This window comes from Carcharodon carcharias, chromosome 13, assembly GCF_017639515.1.
Source record: "Carcharodon carcharias isolate sCarCar2 chromosome 13, sCarCar2.pri, whole genome shotgun sequence".
Taxonomy (NCBI): Eukaryota; Metazoa; Chordata; class Chondrichthyes; order Lamniformes; family Lamnidae; genus Carcharodon; species Carcharodon carcharias.
Genome location: NC_054479.1, coordinates 58836056 through 58863473, shown reverse-complemented (window position 1 = coordinate 58863473; position 27418 = coordinate 58836056). Strand labels below are relative to the sequence as shown.

At 44.7% G+C, this 27418-nt stretch overlaps 1 protein-coding gene across 1 annotated transcript in view; it reads right to left on the bottom strand.

The window, feature by feature from the left end:
• rsph14 (radial spoke head 14 homolog) overlaps window positions 1-27418 on the bottom strand; it is an 876175-nt gene that overhangs the window by 214056 nt on the left and 634701 nt on the right. The gene's annotated exons all lie outside the window — the stretch shown is intronic.

Sequence of the window (27418 nt, the reverse complement as noted above, 5' to 3'; positions counted from 1 at the left end):
GCCTCACTTTTAGCAAAACATCTATTAAAAACATATTACAGCAAAATTATTCCTGGCCCCATTTGGAGATGTAGAACAGTTTGTTCTAAAAACCAACTAAAGCTGAAGACCTGCTGAGTAATTCCAACATTTTCTGTTTTTATTTCAAATTTCCAGTATTCACTGTATTTTGCTTTTGTTTTGGTAAGCTAACACCCTAATTAAAAATAACGTGGATCCCTAAGGGGTTGCAATAACACAAGTGCAATTCCATAACTGGTTTTAAAGCCTTTTTTTTATAGAAATCTGGAGGCAAGTCATACATTCAACGTACTATTGAGCTGAATGTAGAAAAGGGGATCTTAATTATTCAGACTTGGCCCATGTTCAGTAAATCTTTGCCTACACAACAACAATCACTGTATTTCAAAGTAATTTATTGACTAGGTACCGCTTTAGGATGCATCTGAGGAACCTGATAAGGTGTAGTATACAAGTGAGTTCCTTTCTTTTTTAAAGTACACAGAAAACTACCTACAGCAACTGGCTTTAAAAAAAAGAACATTTCAGAATGTAATTAATCTCCTGAATTTAGTCAAAAGGCTTATCACTATCAGCTGATGGCACTCACTTCACCAACAGCTTCTTCCCCTGGTCGGAAGGTGGGAGAAAATAAATTTCTCTGTGGGTAGAGGGGGTGGAGTTCAGCCAGCCTCTCCATGCTGCCTAATATCACAATCACAAGGCGATTATAGATGAAGAAGGACCTTCGTCCCATCCTGACACACTCAACTAGAAAGATCCCAGCACGCCCCCATTGCGGTATCTGATTCTTTCTTAAATAATTCATCTAGCCATTTTATTATCCTGATTTCCCATTGCTTTGCCTTTCTTGTGGGCCTTTATCAAATGCCTTTTAGAATTCGCAATACATCATAGAATCCACGTGAGTTGTCACCTGTATAAAAAAAAAAGTTGAACTTGCACAGGCAGGTTCTTCTTCGCAATCCATGCTTTCTGCTTTTAGCTGATTATTGGGGTAGCAGGGGTATCTGAATGACCCCCAAGGCTGTGGTCCACCCTGCCCTATTGCGAGCCCCAGGTCCAGTTGGCCCAGTTGATAGTACCTGGAAGGGTCCCATGCTCAGGGTCACAAGTGCTGGGCAATGGAGCATCCGACGGATTCTATGGGAGTGGAAGTGAAGGAACGATGACCTCAGAGGACAACGGCTGGCTGCTGTCAGGTGGAGGATCCTCTGGGAAGAGGGTTTGTATTCCCTTCAAAAACACTTGAAGAAGGCAAAGGGAAACCACCTCGTGCTTCCCTTTTCCCTAGTCAAATATGGGCAGTACAAACAATCTTTATCACGACAACAGCGTGAATGGGTTGGCACCACTTGTGTCAATACCTCACTGTACGCACATCCATTAACTTCAGGTGAACCCAGACAACGGTAAAGACCATTTAACCAGAACTCCAACAATGAGGTCATCCACAGTTGCTATGATCGGAAAGTTTGGAAGACCATGATTGCCTACGCCACTCGCCAGAGACAATTGCTGTAATATAATCCTGGTTTACTCCAGTTTACTAATTTCTTGACTTTACATGGAATAGAAGTGCAGTCATTAAGTCTATTGATGAGTCTGTGTCTTTTTTGTCACATTTTCTTTTATGTGAACACCTTATTAGACTGTTTCCTGTTTACTGCTATCTTCCAGGTGTCCATTGACTCCCTCATTATGATTGTCTGTGCCTCACAATTCTCTTCCCTGGTCATTTTGAAAATGGTGGGATAAATACATTTGATTCCTGAGAAACTTATTCATGTGAATCCAGATTAGCTGGGCTAAGACTTCAATCTCATATATAATAAAGTTATAACTAAAAGTCTATAAAGAATCAACTTATTCACAAACATAATCTTGTTTCTATCATATTTGGGTCAGTAGGTATTTGCGTATAACGCACATATTAATGCAAGAAGCATTGCAGCATGGTGATTCTGCTATTCTGCTCCAAGTCATCACTGCAGGAGTTCCTCAGGGTAGTATCCTAGGTTCAGCTTCTTCATCAATGACCTTCTCTCCGTCAGAAAAGATCAGAAATGGGGATGTTCAGTGTTTGACTGAAGCAGTCCATTTTTCCATGAAGCAGGACCTGGACAACATTCAGGTTTGGGCTTATAAGAAGCAAGTAACATTCAACACAAGTGCTTGACAATGATTGCCTCTAGGAGAGAATTTTACCATCTCCCCATAACATTCAGCAGCATTACCATCTGTAACTCTCCACCATCAACATCCTGATGGTGCTCACTGATCAGAAACTCAACTGGACCAACCAAATAAATACTGTGGCTAAAAGAGCAGGTCAGAGGCTGCAAATTCTGCAGTAATAGCTCATCTCATCACTCTCTAAAGCCTCCAACACCTACAAGGCATAAGTCAGGAGCATAATGATATACTGCCCACCTCTCCACTTGCTTGGATGAGTGCAGTTCCAACATCACTGAAGAAGCTCGACACCAAACAGGACAAAGCAGCCCCCTCCACCACCTGAAGCATTCATTCCCTTCACCACCAGCTGCAGTGTGTAGCATCTACAATAACTCAACAAGACGTCTTCAACAGGGCTTCTCAAACCTGTAGCCTCTAACAACAAGTAGGACAAGAGCAGCAAATCCATGGGAACACCACCAGTTCAAGCAAACAGGAAAACAAATGGTATGTTATCCTTTATTATGAAGGGATTAGAGAGTGAGTAAATAAGTCTTACTACAATTATATAGGGCCTTGGTGAGACCATACCTGGAGGTTTATGTACACTTTTGATCTCCTTAACCATGGAAGGAGAACATGGACAACATCCAGGTTTAGGCTTATAAGAGGAGTGTGATGGAATACTCCCCACTTGCCTGGATGAGTATGGCTCCCACAACACTCAAGAAGCTTGACACTTCCAGGACAAAGCAGCCCGCTTGATTGGCACCACATCCACAACATCCACTCCCTCCACCACTGACACACAGTAGCAGCAGTGTGTACCACCTACAAGATGCACTGCAGGAATTCACCAAGGCTCCTTAGACAAACCTTGCAAACCCACAACCACTGCCATCTAGAAGGACAAGGGCAGCAGATAGATGGGAACATGAAAGAAAAGAAATTCTCCTCATCTCTGTCTTAAAAGGGAGACATCTTATTCTTAAGCTGTGTCCCCTAGTTCTAACCTCCCCCAACAAGAGGAAACACGCTCCCGATATCCACCCTCGCAAGTCCTCTCAGGGTCTTACTTATTTCAAAAGATCACCTCTCAATCTTATAAACTTCAGTGGACATAGACCCAACCTGTTCAATCTTACTTCATAAGTCAATTATATTCTTTTTCAAATAAAGAGACCAAAACTGTGCACAATATTCTAGATGTGGCCTCACCAAGGCCCTGTACAGCTGCAGTAAAACTTGCCTACTCTTATATTCCATTCCCCTTGCAATAAATGCCAACATTCCATTTGTTTTCCTAGTTACTTGTTGCACCTACATACCAACTGCTTGTGCTTCATGTACCAGAACACCCAGATCTCTGTCCCACCGAGTTCTGCAATCTCTCACCATTTAAATAATATGCTACTTTTCTATTCTTCCTGTCAAAATGGACAAGTTCACATTTTCCCCACATTCACCAAATGTTTACCCACTTATCCTATCCATCTTTCTTTTCAGACTCTTTACCTCCTCTTGATAACTTACTTTCCTATCTAAAACAGAATTACCTGGAAAAACTCAGCAGGTCTGGCAGCATCGGCGGTGCTGCCAGACCTGCTGAGTTTTTCCAGGTAATTCTGTTTTTGTTTTTGTTTTGGATTTCCAGCATTCGCAGTTTTTTTGTTTTTATACTTTCCTATCTATCTTGGTGTCATCGACAAATTTAGTTACCATTCACTCAGTCCCTTCATCCAAATCACTGATATAGATTGTATATAGTTGAGGCCCCAGCACCGATCCCTGTGGCACTCCACCAGTTACGGCTTGCCAACAACAAAAAAGACCCATTTATCCCTATTCTCTGCTTCCTGTTACCTAGCCAATCCTTATCCATGTAAATATGTTACCCCCTACACCATAAGCTCTTATTTTGTGTAGTGACCTTTAATGTGGCACCTTATCAAATGCATTTTGGACATCCAAGTGTACCACATTGTCAGGAAGAGGTAATAATATTATTGGAATTTATTGTAAAATATCTGTGTCGACATGTGTCTGTGTGTGTGTGAGATAGACATAATTGGATTAAAGGCATCTGGTCTGAAGGCTTTGATGTATTAGAAGATAAGCTAGATTTGAACTGTTAAGTAGGTAAACATGGGGGAAGTTAGGATGTAAGGTGTAAAAAAAAGTTGCATTTTTAAATAAACCAGGCTCGATTGTTTTCACGATGCGTAAAATGACACGGGATGATGTTGGGCTCCCGATGTCACCCCTACATCATTTCCATTTTCAGGTTGGCAGGGGCATAGCCTATTGAGGCCATTAATAAAACAATTTAGGTAATTGACAGGGCTGCCCGTCCAACCTTAGGATCCATGGGCGGGATGAGGTTTCATGAGGGTTTTTAAATATTTAATAAAGATTAGAGTTAAAGTAATGGACATGTCCCAACTCATGTGACAGTGTCACACGAGGCGACATGTCATGGAAATTTTTTAAACATTTACCTCAGAAGTTTTAATTTTGAGCCAATCTCCCAGAGGCAACACTTAGCCTCAGGGAGATTGGTGTGCTCTTTCATGCGCACGTGTGAAAGAGCACACTCTCGGCTGAGGGAATCCCCCACCCCTCCTGCACAGGGAGCGCATAGCGCTTCCTGGTGGACGTCATGCTAGGCGGGCCTTAATTGGCCCACCCACTTAAAATGGCGGCGCACCCCCAATAGAGGCGCCAATTGGAGGTGCACCCACCCACACCCGCTCCTGCACCTCCCCCCACAATGGGGGGAAAATCCTTCCCATAATAAAACAATGGGAATTTGCATTCAAAGAAGAAAATATGTATAAAGGAGAGAAGGCTGTGTGTAAAGACAGGCATTTTAAGATCTAACAAGTGTGAAAAGCTTTCAGCATCTACACCTCAAGCTGCTGTCTACAACAAACTAAAGTTAAGAAAACTAATTTTGAATTAGTTCAGCATATCATGTTTCTTTGCCTGGGTCTTATGTGTCTTACTGTTGCCTTAACAGAGGTGTAACTGGAAGACAGATTAATTAAGGGATTTAGAAGTTATTGTAGTAGTAATTTATAGACATATGTATGTGCTTAAAACCATTTCTCTTATTAATAAATGTTTAATCTAGTTTTGTAAAATCCTATAAGGCTCAGTGGTCTTATTACAACTGAATACAAAACCCACATCTCGAAACATACAGATTGCAAAATAGTTGTTGCAGTTGTTTCAAGTTTCCCTTTGGGATTTGTTATCAGCTGTGCCATAACAAAAAAAGGTTCGCTTTTATCTACATTGTACCTCCTCAAAGAATGCTATAAATTAGTTAAACAGGATTTCCTTTTCACAAAAAAGTGTTAATTCTGCCTGATCAGATTATGATTTACTAAGTATCCTCCTATAACCTCCTTAATAATGACTCTAGCATTTCTCTGTGACAGATGTTAGGCTGACTGGCCTATAGTTTCCTGCTTTCTGTCTCCCTTCTTTCTTAAATAAAGATGTCACATATGCTTTTTTTGCAAACAGTTGAATCAGAATCTCATTTTCTTGTTCTCACACTTGAGGCAATTGGATTACCTGAGCACAGTGAAAAAAGGGAAGCTGGGTGGGGAGAACTGCACATCTGTAATGGAGCCTGCCTGATCTTCTACAACAAAAATAAAAATAACTGGAAAAACTCAGCAGGTCTGACAGCTTCTGCTGTGGAGAGGAGCACAGTTAACATTTCGAGTCCGTATGACTCTTCATCAGAACTGAGGGAATATAGAAATGAGGTGAAATATAAGCTGGTTGAGGGGGATGGGACAGGTAGAGCTGGGTAGAGGGCCAGTGATAGGTGGAGGCAAAGGAGAGATTGCCAAAGATGTCATAGACAAAAGGACAAAGAGGTGCTGACAGTGGTGATATTAGCTAAGAAATGTGCTAATGGTGACATTAAGGGTAGAAAGCAGGATGAGCAAGTGACAGATAGCCCTAGTGGGGGTGGGGGGAAGGGATCGAAATAGGCTAAAAGGTGGAGATAAAACAATGGATGGAAATACATTTAAAAATAATGGAAATAGGTGGGAAAAGAAAAATATATTTAAAAAATAAATTACTGGAAAAAGGGGGATCGGAAAGGGGGTGGGGATGGAGGGGAGAGTTCATGATCTGAAGTTGTTGAACTCAATGTTAAGTCTGGAAGGCTGTAAAGTGCCTAATCAGAAGATGAGGTGCTGTTCCTCCAGTTTGCATTGAGCTTCACTGGAACATTGCAGCAGGCCAAGGACAGACATGTGGGCAAGAGAGCAAGGTGGTATGTTGAATGGCAAGCGACAGGGAGGTCTGGGTCATGCTTGCGGACAGACCGAAGGTATTCCGCAAAGCTGTCACCCAGTCTGCGTTTGGTCTCTCCAATGTAGAGGAGACCGCACTGGGAGCAGCAAATGCAGAGACTAAATTGAGGGAAGTGCAAGTGAAGTGCTGATTCACTTGAAAGGTGTGTTTGGGCCCTTGGACAGTGAGGAGGGGGGAAGTAAAGTGGCAGGTGTTGCACCTTCTGCGGTTGCATGGGAAGGTGCTGTGGGAGAGGGTTGAGGTATAGGGGGTGATGGAGGAGTGGACCAGGGTGTCCCGGAGGGAACGATCCCTGCGGAATGCCGCCGGGGGCGTGAAGGGAAGATGTGTTTGGTGGTGGCATCATGCTGGAGTTGGCGGAAATGGTGGAGGATGATCCCTTGAATGCGGAGGCTGGAGGGGTGATAAGTGAGGACAAGGGGGACCCTATCATGGTTCTGGGAGGGAGAGGAAGGAGTGAGGGCAGATGTGTGGGAGATGGGCTGGACAAGGTTGAGGGCCTGTCAACCACCGTGGATGGAAAACCTCAGTTAAGGAAGAAGGAAGACACATCTGAGGAACTGTTTTGGAAAGTGGCATCATCAGAACAGATGCGATGGAGGCAAAGGAACTGAGAGAATGGGATGGAGTCCTTACAGGAAGCGGGGTGTGAGGAGTTGTAGCCAAGGTAGCTGTTGGAGTCAGTAGGCTTGTAATGAATATTGGTGGACAGTCTATCACCAGAAATTGAGACAGAGAGGTCAAGGAAGTGTCAGTGATGGACCACATGAAAGTGATGGAGGGGTGGAAATTGGAAGCAAAATTAATAAATTTTTCCAGGTCCAGATGAGAGCATGAAGCGGCACTGAAGCAGTCATCGATGTACCGGAGAAAGAGTTGTGGGAGGGGGCCTGAGTAGGACTGGAACAAAGAATGTTCCACATACCCTATAAAGAGACAGGCATAACTGGGGCCCAAGCGGGTACCCATAGCCATACCTTTTATTTGGAGGAAGTGAGAGGAGTTCAAGAAGAAATTGTTCAGTGAGAGAACAAGTTCAGCCAGACGGAGGAGAGTAGTGGTGGATGGGGATTGTTAGGGCTCTGTTTGAGGAAGAAGCGGAGAGCCCTCAGACCATCCAGGTGGGGGTTGGAGGTGTAGAAGGATTGGATGTCTACGTGAAGAGGAGGCAGTTGTGGCCAGGGAACTGGAAATTGTTGACATGATGTAGGGCGTCAGAGGAATCACAGATGTAGGTGGGAAAAGACTGGACAAGGGGAGCGACAATGGAGTCAAGATAGCAAGAAATGAGTTCTGTGGGGCAGGAACAGGCTGACACAATCGGTCTGCCGGAATAGTTCTGTTTGTGGATTTTGGGGAGGTAGAAGCAGGCCGTCCAAGGTTGGGAGACTATGAGGTTGGCAGCTGTGGAGGGAAGATCTCCAGAGGAGATGAGGTCAGCGACAGTTCTGGAAACAATGGCCTGATCTTGTCTATTTAAATTAATGAGTAGAAAATTAGGTGGGCATTATTAGTAGTGTGCACTTCCCTCTATCCAATGTTCCTGTATTTGCTGTGCCAGGGTGGTCAGATGGTCCCATGTACAGGTACAGGAAAACTTGCCTGATTGTTCTTGGTTGCTATTGAATGACTCTATGATAATGAATTGGTAAATCAATTACTCAATGTGGTAACTGAAATCCACTGATCATGAAGATCCTGATATCAATTCCTCCTAACTGAGTCAACCGCCCTCTGCAGGACTGTGACAAAAGCCCTTACAGCTGGGTTCAGCAGTTATGGCTGACGGATGTGGAAAGAGCAGCCAAGGTTCCTCTTCAAGGTTAATATTGACAAATTCTTGATACAAAGAGTGTTTGTAAACCTTGAGGAAAGGACTGTGTTGCAGCTTAAAATGGCCTGTCATCCCTTAATGTCCTGACTCACACCTGAAATATGATCACTTGCTTGAGGTACCGAGAGGCAGACAACACAGTGAAATATGAAGTGATTCCTTCAGATGAGAAAAGTGGAGTGATAAAAAATGGCGAATGCTGACATTCTTTGCACTTGTAATTATAAATAACAGTGATAATAGTGTTAATTAGCAATCTCTCTAACCTTATATTCATATTCATGCAATGTGTGAAAGCAGGTTCAATAAAGGTCTGGGTCTACACAGTAATGGGGGAGGATCCTTCCTGTTTCATTCTCCCTCCCTGAATCCTAAACACTTTGTATTTCCAGTGATGATTTGTAAATGAAACACATAAACTGAATCATAGTAGCTGTTTGCATTGTCCATGTTTGGCTGGATCTAAGTATTTCTGGGCGTTTAGTCAGACAGCAATAGGTTACAGAATATAATGAGAAATAGACAATGTAACATTCACTCAGCTTCTCACATTTAACATTGGGCACAGGGCAGTCAATAGATTTGCTGGTAAGTTTCATTGAATCCAAATGGAATTATTTTGTTTCATAGTAATATTTAATCAGCTGACAGCAGTCAATCATCACTTAGCTGTTACGATCAATGTCCTTAGGAACAGGAGACCATTTTGCCCTGGTCAGGAAGGAATAAAACACATTTTGTCATTTGAAATGAGGAACAATTCCAGGTGCAGCTTGCCTGATTATTTTTACTGCCGACATGGCCCGGCTGTTACAACTCTTTTACACTTCAAAGCACATCATCTCATTTCCCTCCCCCATTATCCAAGCCCATAAAACTGTATCACGTGTACAATAGAACAACTGTCTGCTTTCTGCCGGTCAATTATCTTTGGCTCAGGGAAGTTAGTTTTCAGCTACCTAGATACAATAATGTAGGAACAATAGCAAGTGACAGTGTACAAAACAGGCAGTACTGCGTCGTCTGGATGTTCAACTCCATTGTCTTCCATAGAACTGAATATTGCACAAAAGTATAACCTGTCTAACACCGATTTTCCCTCTAATTTCCCTTTGCTATTCACATTTTCTGCAGAGCCACACACGTGAACATCTTGTACAGTTTGTACGTCTTCAGCATGGTAAGCTCTGGAGTGTTGCGTGGCTGTGCACTCTTGCAGCTTAAAGGGAAATCTAGCCCTCATGTGACTCCATATCCAAAGCAATGTGGTTGATGCTTAAATGCCATTCAGTTGCATTAAACCAATAAAAAGCCTAACAGAAATGAAACCAGATGGATTACCTGGCATCGACCTAGGTACCAGAGACGACAATGGCAAACTCAGCCCTGTTGACCCTGCGAAGTCTGCCTTGCATCTGGGGGCGAGTGCCAAAACTGGGAAAGCTGTCGGACAGACTAGTCAAGCCTGACAGTCATCCTCATGGAATAATATCTTACAGATAATGTCCCAGACACCACCATCACCATTGCTAGGTGTGTCCTGTCCCAGACCCAGCCGAGGTGGCAGTACAGTGGTATACAGTGGGATGTCCTCAACCTCGACTCCGGACCCCATGAAGTCTCATGACACCAGGTCAAACATGGGCAAGGAAACCGCCTACTGATTACAACATAACACCCCCCCACCCCCCCTTAGCTGATGAATCAGTGCTCCTCCATGTTGAACACCACTTGGAGGAAGCACTGAGGGTAGCAAGGGCACAGAATGTTCTCTGGGTGGGGGACTTCAATGTCCATCACCAAGAGTGAAGAACAAATAGTGCGATCTGCTCACCAGATTGTGACCCTAAGACTACAAGAGTGACTACAGAATGAGCTCACCAAGTCCTAAAGGGCAAAGCTGCTAGGCTGGGTCTGCGGCAGGCAGTGAGGGAACCAATAAGAGGGAAAAATACACTCACCAACATACCTGCCGTAGATGCATCTGTCCATGACAGTGTTGGTAGGAGTGACCACCACTTAGTCCTTGTGGCGACAAAGTCCCCTTCTTCACATTGAGGTTATCCTCCATCCTGTTGTGTGGCACTACCACCGTGCTAAATGGGATAGATTTCAAACAAATCTAGCAATTCAAGACTGGCAACAGTGCAGCGCTGTGGACCATCAGCAATGACAGAATTGTATTCAACCACAGTCTGTAACCTGATGGCCCAGCATATTCCCCCATTATCACCAAGACAGGGGATCATCCTGGTACAATGAAAAGTGCAGGAGGGCATGGCAGGAACAGCACCAGTCCTAGCTAAAAATTAGGTGTCAACCTAGTGAAGCTACAACTCAGGACTACTTGCATGCCAAACAGCATAAGCAGGCTAAGCAATTCCACAATCAGCATATCAGATTTAAGCTCTGCAGTCCTTCCACATCCAGTTGTGAATGGTGGTAGACAATTAAACAACTCACTGGAGGAGGAAACTCCACAAATATCCCCATCCTCAATGATGGAGGTGCCCAGCACATCAGTGCAAAAGGTAAGGCTGAAGCATTTGCAACAATCTTCAGCCAGAAGTGCTGAGTGGATGATCCATCTCAGCCTCATCCAAAGGTCCCCACCATCACAGATGCCAGTGTACAATCAATTCAATTCATTTCACGTGATATCAAGAAATGGTTGAAGGCACTGCATTCTGCAAAGGTTATAGGCCCTGACGATATTTCGACAATAGTAATGAATACTTGTGCTCCAGAACTTGCGACACCTCTAGCCAAGTTGTTCCAGTACAGCTACAACACTGGCATCTATCCGGAGATGTGACAATTTGCCCAGGTATGTCCTGCACACAAAAAGCAGTACAAATCCAACCCAGCCAATTACCGCCCTATCAGTCTACTCTCAATCATCCATAAAGTGATGGAAGGGGTCATCAACAGTGCTATCAAGTGGCACTTGCTTAGCAATAACCTGCTCACTGACGCTCAGTTTGGATTCCGCCAGGGCCACTCAGCTCCTGACCTCATTACAGCCTTGGTTCAAACATGCACAGAATAGCTGAACTCCAGAGGTGAGGTCAGAGTGACTGCCCTTGACATCAAGGCCACATTTGACCAAGTGTGGCATCAAGGAGCCCTAGCAAAACTGGTGTCAATGGGAATCAGGGGGAAGACTCTCTGGTGGTTGGAGTCATACCTAGCACAAAGGAAGATGGCTGTGATTGTTGGAGGTCAGTCATCTCAGCTTCAGGACATCAATGCAGGAGTTCCTCAGGGTAGTGTCCTCGGCCCAACCTCCTTCAGTTGCTTCCCTCCTTGATAAGGTCAGAAGTGGAGATGTTTGCTGATTGCACAATGTTCAGCACCATTCGCGACTCCTCAGATACTGATGCAGTCCATCTCCAAATGCAGCAAGACCTGGACCATATCGAAGTTTGTAGAGAAACTTGCAGTGGGAGGAGGAGCATCCGGTTATCGTGGTCCGTGTACATACCAGCGACATAGGTTGAACTTGGGAAGAGGTTCTGCATAGAGCAGTGTTCTTCTTTGCAAAGCCCGTGAGCCAGTGGCAGCTCCTATTGATGCTAAGTGCGGCTCCCTGACCGATGGTGTAGTGCTATTGGGATGGAGCTCCGGTAACTCCAACCAGGGCCCAGAGAGCAGAGTGCGGCAGAACAGCGTGCTGGGGTATCTCAGACAGCAGGATGTGGGGGAGCGGTGTACTGGGGCCCTGGGGAGGAGAGGCTGGCTACAAGGTCCAGGGTCCCAGGGAGGAGAGACTGGCTGCGAGGTCCGGGAGTGAGCCGCTACAGAGCAGCGCTCCAGGTCATTGGGGCGTAGGGGGTGTGGAAGACGCTGGTGTGTGTGTGCGTCTGTGTCTGTGTGTGCATGCGTGTGTGCAAATGGATCCACTTCTTCAGGAGTAAGCTGATCCTGACAGCAGCCTCCACCCAGGGAGGTGCCACCTGGCATTTCAATGCATTTAGCTACTCAAAGAGTTCAAGGAGCAGCTGCCATCACAGTACAGAAATGTGCCACCAGCTCACTGGAAGAAATAAGCACATTCTGCAGGCAAATCCCTCACCCAATCACTGTGGCACAGCCAGGTCAGTCCACTTCAAGCCTGCATTCCCCCAGAAAGAACACTACATCTGCTTTTTGATTAATGTCCTTTCTTCCTTAGTGTTATCGCAAGCAGGAGTGAATGAGGCAATGGCCTCTATTATAGTAGCCAATGTGGCTCTCACATTGCAGGTTTTTTGCTAAAATGGCCTTTGCTTGAAAAATTGTGAAGATGTCTGGCATAGAGAGTATGAAGAGCTTGGCACTAAATTAAAAAGCAGAACCTCAAAGGTTGTAATCTCTGGATTATTACCTAAACCATGTGCAAGTTGGCATATAGTACATAAAATTGGAGAGATTAATACTTAGCTCAAAGACTGATGTGGAGTAAGTTGGTTCTAGTTTGTGGAACACTGGCACCAGCACTGGGGAAAGTGGGGGCTGAACCTTTGGGATGGTCTACATCTGAATCGTGCTAGGACTAGTGTTGTAGTGAGCCACATAACTAGGGAAGTAGAGGAGGTTTTAAACTATATAGAGGGGGCAAGGTATCAAATTTGGGAAGATGTCGTAAATCAAAGATTGGAAAAAAGACGAAAGGTATTAATGTGGGAAATGATAAACAGTTTGTGAGAGAAAGGGGCTGAGATTACAGGGAGTACAAATTTATGAATAAATCAGCAGATAAGGGTAGAGGTTACAAAAATAATAAAAGGACAAAACTAAAGGCTCTGTATCTGAATACACGCAGCATTCAAAACAAAACAAATGAACTGAGAGGACAGATAGAAATACATAAGTACAATCTGATAGCCATCACAGAGATATGGCTGCAGGATGGCATAGATTTGGACCTGAATATTGAAGGGTACATGAAATTTAAGAAGGACAGGAAGCTATGAAAAGGTGGAGGGGTGGCTCTGTTAATTAATGGTGGTACTAGCACATTTGATAGGGATGACCTAAGTTCAGTAAACCAGGATGTAGAAACAGTTCAGGTAGAGATGAGAAATGGTAAAGGCAAGAAGTCACTTGTGAAGTGGGGTACAGGCCCCTTGACAGTAACCATACAATAGGACAGGGTATAAAGGAAGAAATAATGGAAGGGTGTCAGAAAGGTACGGTGATAATCATGCAGAGTTTTAATCTGCATATAGACTGGGTAAATCAGATGCACAAAGATAGCCTAGATGAGGAATTCTTAGAATGCTTTCAAGATAGTTTCTTAGGATAGTACATTTTGGCACCAACAATAAAGCCGGTTATACTAGATCTGGTATTGTGCAATGAGATAGGATTATTTAAGGACTTCATAATGAAGGCACTCCTAGGTAGCAATGATCATAATATGATAGAATTTTACATTCAGTTTGAGGGAGGGAAGAATGGGTCCAAGACTAGTATTTTAAACTTAATAAGGGCAATTATGAGGGCATGAAAACACAGCTAGCTAAAGTGAACTGGAAAATTAGGGTAAGGGATAGGTTAATAGAGATGCAGTGGCAGATATTTAAGGGAATATTTCAGAATACACAGAATAAATACATTCTAACAAGAAAGAAAAGTGCCAAGGGGAGGACCCACCATCCGTGGTGAACTAAAACAATTAAAGATAGTATCAAACTTAAAGGAAAAGCATATCATTGTGCAAAGACAGACGGAAGGTCAGAAGATTGGACAGAATAACAGGAACAGCAAAGGATGACTAAAAGATTAATAAGGAAGGAAAAATTAGAGTATGAGAGAAAGCCAGCCAGAAATATAAAAACATTAAGAGTTTCTATAGATATTTGAAAAAGAAAAGAGTTAACAAAGTGAGTGTTAGTCCAACGGAAAATGAGTCTGGGGAATTAATAATGAAAAATGAGGAGATGGCATATGAATTGAACCAGTATTTTGCATCGGTCTTCACTATAAAGGATACAAGTAACATCCCAGAAATAGCTGTAAATCAGGAAATGGGAGGGTGAGAAGAACTCAGGAAAATTCCAATCACCAGGGAAGTGGTACAAATTGTTGGAGCTGCAGGCTGACAAGTACCCGGGTCCTGATGGAGTTCATACTAGGGTCTCAAAAGAAGTGGCTAATGAGAAAGTCGATGCATTGGTTTTAATTTTCCAAAATTCCCTCAGGCAGAATTTTGCCCTTGGCAGGCGGGCTCAGCAGGGGGTGGGCAGGCTTCTCGACCCCCGCCTGCCCAGTGAGAAATGTGAGTGGGTGGCAGCACTGAGCACTGCCTATGCGGGGAGTGGGGGGAGGGTGGAGAAGTCGGGAGGGGGGGTTGGGGAGGAGAGCGAGCAGGCTGAGCGCGAACATGCACATGGATGAGCACTTCATAATCTCCCTGAGGCACAGAGCTGCTTCTGGGAGATGAAGAGAGATGAAAAAGAGTAAAAAAAAAATGTAATGAAACACGTCCCCTCATGTGACTCTGTCACACAAGCAGGGACATGTTATTAATTAAATTTTAAAACTTTTACTTTATTATTATTTGCTCTTGGAAACCTCATCCCGCCGGTGGATGAGGTTTCCAAAAAATGCAAAGGCTGTTTGGCCTTTTTGGCTGCCCGCCAGCCATTAAGTTGGATGGGCAGTGAAAAAATTAATTTAATTGATTATTTAATGGCCTTAACAGGCCTTTAAATTGTTGGCGGGTGTGCTGCTGACTCCAGCACATGCCCGCCGGCTGAACTATCGCGTGACTGCACATTGACATCGGCACATTTGGCCAATGTCAACACACGTCATTTCACGTTCAAGGTCAGATGCGCACCCGCCCTCTGAATGAAAATTTCTGCCCTTAGATTTGGTGAAGGTTCCATTAGATTGAAAAATAGCAAATGTAACTCCTTTATTCAAAAAGGAGGGAGACAGAAAGCAGGAAACTACAGGCCAGTTAGCTTAACATCTGTCATAGGGAAAATGTTAGAGAGTAAAAGACATTATAGCAGGGCATTTGGAAAAATTCAGGGTAATTAAGCAGAGTCAACATGGTTTTGTGGAAGGAAATCATATTTAGGCAATTTATTGGAGTTCTTTGAAGAAGTAACATGTATGCATTGCAACAATTATACATTCTGGTGCAAAAACACAACAGGAAAAGTGGCCCAATCATGGTTAACAAAAGAAATTAAGGATAGTATTAGATCCAAAGAGGGGTCATATAAAGTTGCTAGAAAAAGTAGCAAGCCTGAGGATTTGGAGCAGTTGAGAATTCAGCAAAGGAGGACCAAGAGATTGACTAAGGGGGGAAAATAGATATGAGAGTAAACTTGCAAGGAACATAAAAGCTAACTGCAAAAGCACCTATAAGTATGTAAAAAAAATTAGTGAAGACAAATGTAGGTCCCTTACAATCTGAAATGGGAGAATTTATAATAGAGAACAAGGAAATGGCAGAGCAGTTAAAAATTACTTTCTGTCTTCACAGAGGAAGATACAAATAACTTCCCAGAAATACTAGAGAACCAAAGGTCTAGTGAGAATGAAGTGTTGAAGGAAAATAGTATTACTAAAACAATAGCACTGGAGAAATGAATGGGACTGAAAACCTATAAATCCCCAGGGCCTGATAATCTACATCCCAGGGCACTAAAGGAGATGGCCATGGAAATAGTGGATGCGTTGGCTGTCATCTTCCAAAATTCTGTAGATTCTGGAACAGTCCTGGCAGATTGGAGGGTGGCAAATGTAACCTCACTATTTAAAAAATGAGGGAAGGAGAAAACAATGAATTACAGACTGGTTAGCCTAACATCAGTGGTAGGGAAATTGCTAGAGTCTATTATAAAAGATATGATAACATCAATGGAATTAGACAAAGTCAACGCGGATTTATGAAAGGGAAATCATGTTTGACGGATTTATGAAAGGGAAATCATGTCTGACAAACCTACTGGAGTTTTTTGAGGACATAACTAGGAGAATAGTTGAGAGAACCAGTGGGTTTGATGTATTCAGATCTTCAGAAAGCTTTTGATAAAGTCCCACATAAGAGGCTAGTGTGCAAAGTTAAAGCACATGGGATTGGGGGTAATATATTGGTGTTGACTGAGAATTGATTAGAAGATAGGAAACAGAGAGTAGGAATAAATGGGTCTTTTTTGGAGTGGCAGGCGGTGACTAGTAGGGAACTGCAGGAAGCAGTTCAGAGAAGGTTTACCTGTCTAATACCTGAATTGGGTGGGTTGGACAGGCTAGGCATGTATCCACTGGAACTTAGAAGAGTGACTTGATTGAAACATATAAGGGGGTCTGAGGGGAGTTGACAGGATCGATATGAAGAGGATGTTTCCTTTTGTGGGAGAATCTAATACTGGGGGCCAATGTTCAAAAATAAGGGGTTATCCCTTTAGGACAGAGATGAGGAGAATTTTTTTCTCTCAGAGGGTTGTTAGTCTTTGAAACTTTCTTCCTCAAAAGGCAGTGAAGCAGACTCTTTGAATATTTTTAAGGCAGAGGTAGATAGATACTTGATAAGCAAGGGGGGTGAAAGGTTATTGGGAGTAGGTAGGAGGGTGGAGTTGAGGTTACAGTCAGATTAACATTGATCTTATTGAATGGCAGAGCAAGCTCAAAGGGCTGAATGGCCTACTCCTGCTCTTAATTCGTTGGTTCGTATGTATGTTTATATGTTCGTATGTTAAAATAGTGGACAAGAACACATAACATAAACACTTTCAACATTTGTCCCCTAATATCACTCAGTCATTTTGAGCCTCCATGCTGGATGCTGATTCAGAACATCCATCATGTTTCTTTCTGTGCTAAAGCATCAGCTACATTACGAAGGTTCCTCTCATTCCCTACAAACAATTTGGGAACCTAGCTGTTTTAAGGTGCATTTGGACAGTCTGATTGTTGAAACATCAGGGGTTTCCTTCCATTTCTGCCAGGTTTTGGGGTAGTTTCAGGCTGGTCTGGGTATGGGGCATTGGTGAAGTTTGCCCGCTCTGGACCTGCACCAGCTTCAGGTCTCGATGCACCTTCTGGTGGGCAGGACCAGAAACATTAGAATATAAATTTCAATATCCATTTGGGGCAACCCAGAACTTCACGGGAAGGATTTTCCCCTCGTTGGGATGGTGTGGCGGGTGGGCCCAGGAACCACTGCAAAACCAAACACTGCCTGCAATCGGGCCCCGACCGCGATTTCACGCTGGTGAGCCAATTAAGGCCCAACAGCATGAAGTGCGGCTCCGCACTGGACAGGAAGTGTCAAATGGGGGCGGGGGCCCGTCAGCTGCCGGGTCCAATGGCTACCCAGCAGCCAATTTAAAAGCGGCCCAGGCAGCCACTGGAAGGCTGCCATAGAGGACATTCCCTGAGCCGGCACCATGGACCCGAGAGAAGCTGGACACAGCAGGCGGAAGGGCAGGTCGGGTGGGCACTCAGCCCCCTCGCTTCTCTGATGGGGGCTTCACCGTCCTCCTGCTGGAAGTGGTTGCCAGGATGGGCACCCTTGTCCCCAGGGACGGGAGGGGGAGGAGGCCACCGCATGGAAGGAGGTGGCAGCGCTGGTCAGCAGCCATGACGTGGTGCGGCACTCCTGGTTGCATTGCCAGAAACTCAAAGACCTGCTGTGCACAGGAAGGGTGGGTGCTATGTTGGCATGGGTCAGATGTGTTTAGGTCTGGCTGTCCCTGCATGGACCTCGGGGGTGCTGGAGTCTGAGTGTGAACTGTCAATTATGCCAGAGTTAGCAAAGTGGATGAGCCCTGGCTGCTTGGACTGAGTGCCTTGCGGCTTGAGGGCCAAGGCTCGGAACTGCCCTGCCAGGTGCTTCTCAGCTGGAATTGGCCAGACTGCAATGGCGCTGCAGGTACAGAGTGGACTAATCAATGCTCCTCTGTTATTTCAGGAGAAGACGGCCCACAACAATATAAAAAGATTGCAGACTGGCTAGCCTCCTAATCCTTTCGACGTATGAACAAGATGCCCTGAAGCTCAAGAGCCGGCAGGCCCCACGTGCAACCAGATGCGGAGAGACGGGGGTGCCAGGCGAAGGTAAGAACACAGTGCACAGAGGTGAGAATTTCAGATTGTGCAACCAATCTAGTGCAGTCTCTTCATTGATGTGAGCTTTGAACCTGGAATCTGCATTGATCATTGGAAGATGAGGGCACCATGATGCAGATCTCCATTGTCTCACCAGGGTGCCTGGCATGACTTAACTAATGACATGTCCTTCTTCTCCCTTTTCAGTTCGCCAGCAGGTGTCTGACTTCCAGGCCCCAAAGGCCACCCCGACACCGGAGGACCGCTGGGCATCATTTGCACCTGCGTCACACCTGCTCTATGAAGCAGGTACCAGTGCAGATACTAGCACCTCAGTGGGCATTAGTTCAGCGGCTAGTATCTCGTTGCACACAGGTGAGGGCACTTCACAATCACTTGAGGTGCAGGAGGAGGCAGAGAATGCCCAGGGTGCCAGCAGTCGGAAGACTGCTGAAGATCAGGACGATGCTCAGTCGAAGGTTGATGATGAGCCTCTGGAGTCGCCCATTAGGCACCAGATGCTGGATGTCCAGCAAGGTATGCGGGAGGATCGGGCGGAGATCCATGAGGGTCTGCTTGCCATGGTCTTTGTGATGGAGGAGTCTATGTGGAGCATGAGCACTGTCTTGACCTTCATAGCCTAGCACACTGCCTCCTCCACTAAGAGAGTGGCAACTCTCATGGACAGGCAGTTCCAGGGACAGAATGAGGGGTTCCTGGGGTTGTGCTTGGATCTGCAAGCCCTCATACAGGCACTGAGTTCAGGTGGTTAGTGCCAGTGTGGGAGATGGACGAGGCACCCAGTATCCCAGCTAGGTGCCCGTCAATGGTGTGCAGGAAGGTCCAGAGCGACCTCACCCTGGTGAATGAGCTGCCTGTCGTCTCTGCGGCCTCCTCTCAGGTCACTCTGGATGATGGCAGCAGCTCCTCTGCCCCTCTGCCACCAGTGACCTTGGCATCTGGTGAGGCTGCGTTGACTGGGGAGATGTCAGCCATGGCACTGGCCACTCCCTCCCAGGCGGGACCAGCACAGGCTCCACTGGCCAGAGGATAACCACCAAGGTCATCAAGGCCAACAAGGCAGCAGTCAGCAGGCTCTGACTCCAATGTTGATGCCAGTGAGGGGGGACACCGAGACGTAGCTCTTGCAAGCATAGGCTAAAGGCACCATGGGCTCAAGAGGGATAGGTCACCGGTGATTTTATGTTCATTTATGTTTACTTTATCTATACTGTTCTGGGAATGAAGACCAGAGAAATTGATGTAAATAGTTAGGAATAGTCAAAACGAAACAAAATTTTATTTTTGTCATCATGGCCTGAGTATGCTTCACCTTTTCACTTTTTTGGTGCAGGGTTTGCCAGTATGTAATGCTGGACGTAAGTGGCTCTAAACTTTATTGCACAGGCAATAGTGTTCTTTGTGTTCAAATGAAAGGGTCCTTTCAGACATCGGGATGAATGATGCAGCCCTGGCACGTGTTTGAAGCTGATCTTTGGTAGCCTAGCTTAAGGAGCGTTGGATTAAGGTGTCACTGATATCCCTGCCTCCCTGCAGGTTATGGAGGTCTGCCTCTATGCTCAGTGTTCTCCTCACTGTGGTCCTCTTCTTACTCACTACTGGACTCATTATCTGTGGCCTGTGCAGCTGCATCAAGATCTTCTTCCTCCAGTGGGTCCCCCCTTGCCAGTGCCAGATTGTGAAGAGTGCAGCATGCAACCACTATCAATGATGCCCACTCTGGGGGGTATTGTAGTGCTCCCCCTAAACGTTCAGGCATCGGAAGCACATCTTGAAAATATCTATTGTCCTCCCTACCACTGCCCTTGTGGAGGCATGGCTCCTATTAATGCTGCTGTGCCTCTGTTATTGGGTGGTGGAGAGAGATCCACTTCTTCAATGAATAGCCCTTGTCACCCAGCAGCCATCCATCCAGTCGGGCTGGAGCACTGAAGAGCCTCGGCATCTGGGAGTGTCTCAAGATGTACGCGTCATGGGAGCTGCCAGGGTACCTTGCACAAACATGCAGAATCTGCATCCTGTGGTCACACACGTTTTTTATTATTCGTTCATGAGATGTTGGTGTCACTGACTAGGCCAGCATTTATTGGCCATCCCTAATTGCCCTTGAACAGAGGCCATTTTTAAGAGTCAACCATATTGCTGGGGGTCTGGAGTCCCATGTATGCCAGACCAGGTAAGGATTGCAGATTTCCCAGATGGGCTTTTACAACAATCAGCAATGGTTTGGTGGTCATTATCAGGCTTTTAATTCCAGACTTTTATTGAATTTAAATTTCACCATCTGTTGTGGTGGGATTTGAACTCAGGCCCACAAAGCATAACCCTGGGTTTCTGGAACACTAGACCAGTGACAATACCACAATGCCACTCCCTCCCCACATTCATGGAGTGGAAGGCCTTCCTGTTGACGAAGGCACCCAACTGATCCGTTGGCACCTTGATGGAGAAATGTGTGCAGTCAATTGCACCATGGATGCAGGGCAACCCAGCAATCACTGAAAAGCCTGGCTGGCCTCATTCGAATGGTAAAGAATAAATGTCAGTACCCACCTGAACAGAGCTTCTGTCACCAGCTTAACACAACTGTGGACAGCTGATTGGGAGATTCCACACAGACTCCTCCCCCACTAAGCCCTGGAAAGAGCCAGAGGTGTAGAGGTTGAGGGCCTCTGTGACCTTCGGAGCCACTGACATGGGGTTTCCACCCACACAGTCAGAGCTGATCTCAGTCCTAATCATCTGACAAATGGAGGTCACTGGCTCCCTTGAGAGGCAGAGGCTCATTCAGCATTGCACCTAGGACACATTGAGGCAGCTACATCGCCGCCTGTATACCCTGGCAGCAGGATAGTGGTGTCTTCTGCAGCCCCTTCAGGCTTGGACTACCTGCTGGCCCTGCACTCCTTGTGCCTGCACCTCTCCTTCCACAGGTCCCTCCCCTGGAAGCTGCATTGGGACACGTGTCCTCCTCTCCCTTCTGCCCCTCTCTTCCTGCTCAGAGGAAGTGGCTCAGACAGAGACCACAATCCCCATTACCAGGATGTGGGAAGGCTGTCCGATACCTGGAAGAGTCCACACTGTCTGAATCCTCCGGGGGCCTGGCAGACAGCAATGAGTCCTGAAACAAAACCTGGAAATACTAAGAACGAAGCCCCGAACAGAGATGAGGCTGCCAAGTACCAATAAGCAACCAGCAGCAAACTATCTACCAAATTCCTCACTACTCACACTGGCAATGCTGCTGACCCTTTTTATCTGGCCCTTGAATGAGGTTTGTGAAAATGTCGGCGGGCCACCTGCCCATTTTGCCCAAGCGACGAGCGGGAAATCACTCGGGCAAGGAAAAATCACAGTCAATTGGATTGTTAAGGGCCTTAAGTGGCTGCCTAATGATGGGTGCCGCTATGGCACCTGTGCATGCCTGCCAAACGAAACATTGTGTGAGTGCGCGATGACACCAGGACGCTCACCCTACGTCATCGCACACTATTTTACTCCTGTTCAGGTCGGGCGTATGCCCGAAAATTCTGTCCCATGAGATTTTCTACAGTTCTGATGTGCAGGACACTTAATGTTAAGAATAATAATCTTAAGTAGATGTTTAGGACTGTAGTAGACTGTAGAGTGTTAGGTCATGAAATAAATAACAGCCATATAAAGGTGAGACAAACACAAAATCCCAGCTGACACTCCAGTGAAGCATCAAGGGTGGTGCAATCCTTCTGATGAGAAGTTAAATCAAGGCTCTCCTCTTCCCTCAGAGAACAGATGGAGATTCAGCTTAACATCTTATTTGTAAGACTGTGCAGCACTCTCTCAGCACTGCCCTACATTGTCTGCCCAGATTTTATGCTGCAATCCCTGGCATTGGACTTGAAGGAATCAGAGTGAATTTTTCAATTGGGTATCGGAGTTCTGAAGTAGGTTGCCACCCACATAGTTAAGTTGTTTTCTGTTTACTGCTCATTATCAACTTTTTTTGGTGCAGTGAAGTACTGTTGCTATTTATTCATCGACATCTGCTAGATATTTCAGAACTCCACCTACACTGCCTGTGAAACTGTAACTAAAACTGAAGGAGGGTTTAGCTGCAAATCGCAAAAATATCTGTTCTGTTGAAGGGTCATGAGGACTCGAAACGTCAATTCTTTTCTTCTCCGCCGATGCTGCCAGACCTGCTGAGTTTTTCCAGGTAATTCTGTTTTTGTTTTGGATTTTCAGCATCCGCAGTTTTTTGTTTTTATCGCAAAAATATCCTGTCTGATTGAGAACTCTAGATTGCAGTAGCACTGACATTCCTTTATTAAAACTTTGCAATATAGTTGATCTACCGAAAAATTCCAATTATTTCCACAGAATTTTTTATCATTGGCATAAGAAGGATCCAGATGTAGCCTTTTAAATGCTGACATACTAGATACATGATAGTTGGAATTGTTTACAAAGATTTAGTTTAGCAGATGTCCAAGTGACATCATAGGCCAGGGAGAGGAGTGTGAACTGTTCATCAACACTTTCTCCATCCTGTCCAATTCTGGCATATACAGAGAGGGGGAATGGGACCAATGCCCAGAATCAAATCTTCTCAATGTCTTAATAAAAGTACCATTATAAATTAAATTGTACCCTCAGTATTCCCTATTATAACTGCAATAGCTCCTAGTGTACCCTCAATAGAACCTTTTATAATATTCTTGGTATTGTTAGACTAATACAGAATATTTACTGAGCTGCAGAGGTCTATAAAACAGGAGCTTTATTAAGATACGTCTTATTGTGCTAGCTGCATTTTACACGAGACTGCAAGAGAGAGAGCAAACCATGTAATGTTGCATCACTTCCTGTGATGATTTACAAGGATCTGATTACCATATTACATAGTTAGAATTAACTGCTTATACTACATCTCCTGACTTCCATGTGTATGTTGCAAAGATCAAACAAGCCACAATTTAAGTCTGGTCTGTTGCAGTCCTTAATCTGTTTTCTTCTCCTATGTCCTCTTCTCCTTTCTTTTTATAGGGACAGCCGCTGTGGTGATTTCACGAGACTACCAGAACTGGTTCTCTTCTCCTTTGGAGGAGATTGGGACTTTGATGCCTGTGGGTAGTCTCTCAGACTCTGACAGGAGGGGAGTTAGTAGACGGCTCAGGTTCACCAGTCAGGTTGTCATCTGGATTGATAGATGCATGCAGCATCTCCGGCTACTTCCACAGGGTAGGAGGCTGCTTCTGTGTGATAATCAGTGCATGTCTGTTCCATCTCAGTGTAGCGTGCTCTGTTTGTATGAGGTAGGACCGTGGATGTGCTGTCTGTTGTTTGTTCAACCACTGGTCTCAGATCCAAACTGGCTCTCCTTGTTGGAGGTCTGGCAGGTTGCGTGCCTTGTGATGTTTGTCATAGTTCCACATCTGGCTGGAATGATATTGTAATATGTCAAGTCCCAGAACTCTCAGAATGACCACACTTTCATCATAAGACCCTAAGACCATAAGACGTAGGAGCGGAAGTAGGCTATTCGGCCCATCAAGTCTGCTCTGTCATTTGAGATCATGGTTGATCTGATAATCCCCAACTCCATTTTTGTGCCTTTTCCCCATAACCCTTGATTCCCTTACTGATTAAAAATCTGTCTATCTCAGCCTTGAATATACTTAACAACCCAGCCTCTACAGCCCTCTGTGGTAAAGAATTCCACAGATTGACTGCCCTCAGAGAAGAAATTCCTCCTCATCCCTGTTTTAAATGGGCACTCCATCTTACTCTGAGATCATGCCCTGTAGCCCTAGACTCTCCCGCAAGGGGAAACAACCTCTCAGCATCTACCCTGTCAAGCTCCCTAAGAATCTTATATGTTTCAATAAGATCACCTCTCATTCTTCTAAATTCCAATGAGTACATGCCCAACCTACTCAACCTCACCTCATAAGAAAATCCCTCCTTGCCCAGGATCAACCTAGTGAATCTTTTCTGGACTGCCTCCAATGCCAAGATATCTTTCCTTAGATAAGGGGACCAAAATTGTTCACAGCATTCTAGGCGTGGTCTAACTAGTTCCTTGTATAGTTTTAGCAAGACTTTCTTATTTTTATACTCCATTCCCTTTGAAATAAAGGCCAGCATTCCATTTGCCTTCCCTATTATCTGTTGAACTTATATGTTTTTGGAATTAATGCACAAGGACTCCCAAATCCCTCTGTGCTGCAGCCTTCCGCAGTCTTTCTTCATTTAAATAGTATTCAGCTCCTTTATTCTTCCTACCAAAGTGCATGACCTCACAGTTTCCCACATTATATTCCATCTGCCAAGTTTTTGCCCACTCATTTAACCTGTCTATATCCCTCTGTAGACTACTTGTGTCATCCTCACCACTTGCCTTCCCACCTATTTTTGTGTCATCCACAAACTTAGTGATGGTACATTCACTTCCCTCATCTGAGTCATTAATATATATTGTAAATAATTGAGGCCCCAGTGCTGATCTCTGTGGTATTCCACTAGTTACATGGTGCCATCCCAAAAATGCCGCCCCCCCCCCCCACCCCATCCCAACTCTCTGCCTTCTATTAGTTAGCTAATCCTCTATCCATGCTAATATACTTGCCCCAACATCATGGGCTCTTATCTTATCAAGTAACCTTAGGTGCAGTACCTTATCAAACCTCTTTTGGAAATCCAAATATATTACATCTACTGGTTACCCTTTGTCTGCCCTGCTTTTTACCTCCTCAAAGAATTCTAACAAATTTGTTAGGCATGATTTCCCCTTCATGAAGCCATGCTGACTCTGTTTGATTAGATTATGTATTTCTAATGCTCTGCTATTACATCCTTTATAATAGACTCCAACATTTTCCCAGTGACAAATGTTAAGCTAACTGGCCCATAGTTACCTGTTTTCTGTCTCCCTCACTTTAGCCCTTTGGGACTTTTCCAGCATCTAAGAAGTTTTGGAAGATTATTACCAGTGCATCCACTTTCTCTGTAGCTACTCCCTTTATCATCCTAGGATGAACCCATCAGGTCTAGGGGACTTATTGGCCTTTGGCCCCATTAGTTTCCCCAGTGCTTTTTCTCTAGTGATAGTTATTGTGTTTATTTCCTCTCCCATTTTTGCCCCTTGATTATTTAGTATTTTTGGAATGCTATTAGTATCTTCTACCATGAAGACTGAAGCAAAGTATTTATTCAACTCCTCTGTCATTTCCTGGTTCCCATTATTATTTCCCCAACCTCATTCTCTAAGGTGCTTATGTTCACTTTGGCCTCTCTCTTCCCTTTTATATATTTAAAGAAGCTCTTACTGTCCATTTTTATATTACTTGCTAGTTTACCCTCAAAGTTTATTTTCTCCCTCTTTATTTTTTTTGGTCATCTTTTGTTGGTTTTTAAAACTTTCCCCTTCCTTTGGCTTACCACTAATCTTTGCCACATTGTATGTTTTTTTCTTTCATTTCAATACTGTCCATAACTTCCTTGGTTAACCATGGTTGGTTTATCCCCCTCCTTGAATCCTTCCTCATTGGAATATATCTTTGTTGAGAGTCATGAACTAATTTCTTAAACATCCCCTGGGTCCCCAAACCAGCTTCTCCTGCAGTCACACCTTCCTGTCCCTGATCACAGACTAAATTTGAATTACCTAATCTGAAAGCTGTGACCGCCTCCTGGCGCAAAGTGTCCAGGTAACTTTCCCCCTCCCTGATGTCGTGCAATGTCTACAGCTTAGACTCCAGCTCCTTAACTCGGATCCAAAGTTCCTTGAGCTGTAAATATTTGGTACAGATGTCTTTGCTCTGGATCTCCATGGTGTCTAGCAGCTCCCACGTGCTACAGCAGCAACACATCACCCATCCTGCCATCGTTATTGTGTTTTATTCAATTTATTAATTAATTACTCTAGTATCCCCACTCTTCATTATATTTATTATAATTATATTTTTACACACACCAGTATCAATCTTATACTTAACAAGCTATCTTTAAGAAAAAGAGAGAAAAAGACTAAAAAAGAGAAAAAAAGAGATCTAACCACAAACTAAAAACCTTACTTTTACTTTAAAGACTAGAAATACTCATCAATCCTACTCACCAATCAGCTGCTCTCTGCGCTCTTTTCCCTGTTGCACTCTTTAATGGTATCACACAGTTCTCTCACTCTCTCATTGTTAAAGGCCCTGCTCCTCTCGCACTCCCTCCCTGTAAATGACCATGCTGTTTCTCTCACATTCTCTCGCTGTAAATTACCATGCTGTTTCTCTCACACTCTCACCTTGTAAATGGCCCCGCTGTTTCTCTTGCACTCTCTCACTGTAAATGACCAAGCTGTTTCTCTCACTGTTGGAGTAAATAGATGAGTAAATGACCAACTACACTGTGTCCCCTCTGTTCACAGTACTGTTTGAGAATGGGATTGTGTGGCATGAATGCTGGCCATCTTTTGACACAGTATTCTCTGACCTGAGCACATTCCTCATCAGATCGCCCCTTGATGTTCAATGGCATTACCAACACTGAATCCCCAACTATAAACACCCTGGGGGTTACCACTGATCAGAAACTGAACTGGACTAGCCATATAAATACTGTGGCTAAAAGCATGTCAGAGGCTAGGAATAATGGGACAAGTAACTCGCCTCCCGACACCCCAAGGCCTGTCCACCATCTACAAGGCGCAAGTCAGGAGCATGATGGAATACTCCCCACTTGCCTGGATGAGTGCAGTTCCTACAACACTCAAGAAGCTTGACACCGTCCAGGACAAAGCAGCCCACTTGATTGGCACCACATCCACAAACATTCACTCCCTCCACCACCGGTACACAGTAACAGCAGTGTGTACCATCCAGACACACTGCGTCCAGATGCACTGCAGGAACTCACCAAGGCTCCTTAGACAGCACCATCCAAACCCATAATCACTACCATCTAGAAAGACAAGGGCTGCAGATACATGGAAACACCACCACC